The sequence below is a fragment of the Rutilus rutilus genome (genome assembly GCF_951802725.1).
Source record: "Rutilus rutilus genome assembly, chromosome: 1".
In the NCBI taxonomy this organism is placed as follows: domain Eukaryota; kingdom Metazoa; phylum Chordata; class Actinopteri; order Cypriniformes; family Leuciscidae; genus Rutilus; species Rutilus rutilus.
In genome coordinates, this window is record NC_140209.1 from 192501 (window position 1) to 195000 (window position 2500).

At 41.0% G+C, this 2500-nt stretch overlaps 1 protein-coding gene across 1 annotated transcript in view; it reads right to left on the reverse strand.

Moving 5' to 3' along the window:
• Nucleotides 1-1697, reverse strand: part of mgp (matrix Gla protein) — a 13583-nt gene extending 11886 nt beyond the window's left edge. The window contains exon 1 of the mRNA XM_084424843.1: nucleotides 1639-1697. The gene's annotated coding sequence lies outside the window, so the exon portion shown is untranslated. The remainder of the gene's footprint in view (nucleotides 1-1638) is intronic.
• Between the last annotated feature and the right edge of the window lie 803 nt (nucleotides 1698-2500).

The following is a 2500-nucleotide window of genomic DNA, read 5'->3' on the forward strand; positions in this document are numbered from 1 at the left end:
TTACAAAGACTCAAGCAACATATTGGTTCACATTGGTGAAGTATTGACCATCATACATTCATTTACTGTACATTACATTACTCAATATTTGATTAGGTCACTGTTAAGGTGCAATTAGTGACACACCAGTTAAGTTTTGTTAAGTTTAGTGTTTTCACCGATGCAAAAATCCAAATGAAGGTTTTACCAATCAAGCAACATGACCACTCTTTGCCAACCTTTACATTTCAGTGCACTTAGGGCTGCACCATATTGAAGAAACATGCGATATGCGATAATGCTTAAAGTGTGTACAATAAACTTAAATGATCTTTAAAATATATTTTACATTATATAACCTACATATACGTGTTTCACATCCCTACAGCTTCTGAAAGTGCACAGCAGTGTTTTACTGTCGCATAAGAAGTGTAAACCCCGGGGTTTAGAGGTTTAGGAAGGCCTAAACCGAGTCGTACTGTACCATGCAGTGGAAAAGTGCCATAAGTAACTTTCAATGTCTGCTGTAAAAGAAGTACGTACGTACATGTGTTGTCTCTTGATTATTGTATTGTGGTCTGTTCTTCTTTTAACATTCCTCTAAGCTGCTGTGCCTGTACTTGAATAAAGGAACATCTTATCTTATCCTATCTTATACTGATGAAACACTTCTATACGGAGAACCCCACCGATTCCCAGGATGACTTTCTGCATGAACGGGACCCAACTCTTACAAATCACATGTAGGGATGAGGAAGAGCAGGGGTGGTAACAGTGTTATGGCTACAGGTGTTACTAACATAAAAAACTCAACATTAGCCATGATGGTCAGGGCTATATTTAGGCCTAACAAAATTGGCCCTAAAGGCAAAATAAGGCCTAAAGGCCCACTGTAAGCAGCTCACTGCATTAGTGTGTGGCCTTTAAGGCAGGTAGCTACTGTATTTAAAAACATATAACTTCCCCTAGGTGTGAAATGAAGTCCATCTTTCAAAAATAGCCCAGGACTGTCATGTCTAATGTGAGGGTGCTCAATCATGGCACTATTTAAGCTACGAACAAATGTAGCCATAACACTGTTAACAAACTTCCTAGTCTTGTCAAGTTTCACCGGATTGGCACCAGCCTTCCACCGGCACCTCTGGGTCACAGCTGAACACACGATCTTCATGCCCGGGTGCCGGAGTTTCAGCTGGTGCAGGTCCTCCTTCATGGTGTTCACCAGCTGGACGCTGCTGACCTCCCGGACATCCGGTGCTGCTCTTCCTCGCAGGGAGTGGGAGAAGAAGGGGAGAAGTCCTTTCCACCGCAGTCCACCACAACCAAACCAACAGACACGGGCGCCTGGCAGACTGAGGTTGCTTCCCATGGTCTCTGCAGCTCTCTGGGCACCACGTCTGGCGTAGCTGTCACCAGTGATCCACACTGTGTCTACGGAAGGAAAATAAATGAGTTTAATAAATGCTTGAGGTAATGAAAATTAAGAATTTAACTATGAAAGGTAGCTCAGTTTTTTTATGTTAACAATACTCTCACGTGTGGGAGAACACAGATCAAGGGAGCAACACCTCAAAATATAGATGACAATCCAATTTGTTGATGTCCTTTTAAGACAGACATTATAATATCAGCTGTCAGATAGCCAAGACTAGTGCTTACGGTTTAAGCTGTAGACGGGGTGGGTGCGTCACGGGAGGCCATCACCTCAAAATCCATCACTAAAAAGAAAAATACACAGCTTGTAAAAAATAGGCTAACGAAATGTAAAGTGGTAATAACATTTTTAATGTTAGCTAATACGAATCTAACCCTATCTTAGTAACGTTATATTCAGTTGATATCCAAATACACACTCATAAATTCAGGTTAATTGATTTGCTTCAAATTGTTTCTTTGAGATGCAAGTTTTTAAGTAACGTTAAAAACGTTAATTCTTATTCATGACAACCAGAGCCATAGAGAGAAAGAGTTGCGACACTCCCATAGACCTCCGTTGTAAAAAATGGCGGCGCTTTTAACCGCCTACTTCCGGGATATGAAGATCGGATTAGTTCCAAACACTGTCATCTGTTGGACCCCATTCACTTACATTGCTGCGCGTCGAGTTGTTCCAGAGGTAAATTGCTGAAATATCGACCTCTTTTGAATTGTCAACTGTCTATATTGTATCAGAGGCCCTTTGTGATGCTTATACTGGTCTTCATTTGTACATGCACAGCGTAATTATTTATATTTTATGTTGGTTGTTTCAACCAATTTTCAAGCACTGCCTGCTAGCTAGCTAGCGCGACTTCGCCAGCTGTGACAGTAAGAGCTCGTTAATGAATCGCTACCACCTTTATAGCAACTTTTATTTAATTTAAATTTTTGTGATATACTAACTTTTCATTATGTTTTATTGTCTTGAGTGAAGCGGCTTGTGAGAACAATGCTGGACCTCTAGGATTGTTATGGCCATCACCAGTCCTGTCTGTTTCATGATCACCTGCCCCTGGTTTTTGTTTTTCTTGTTCACACACAC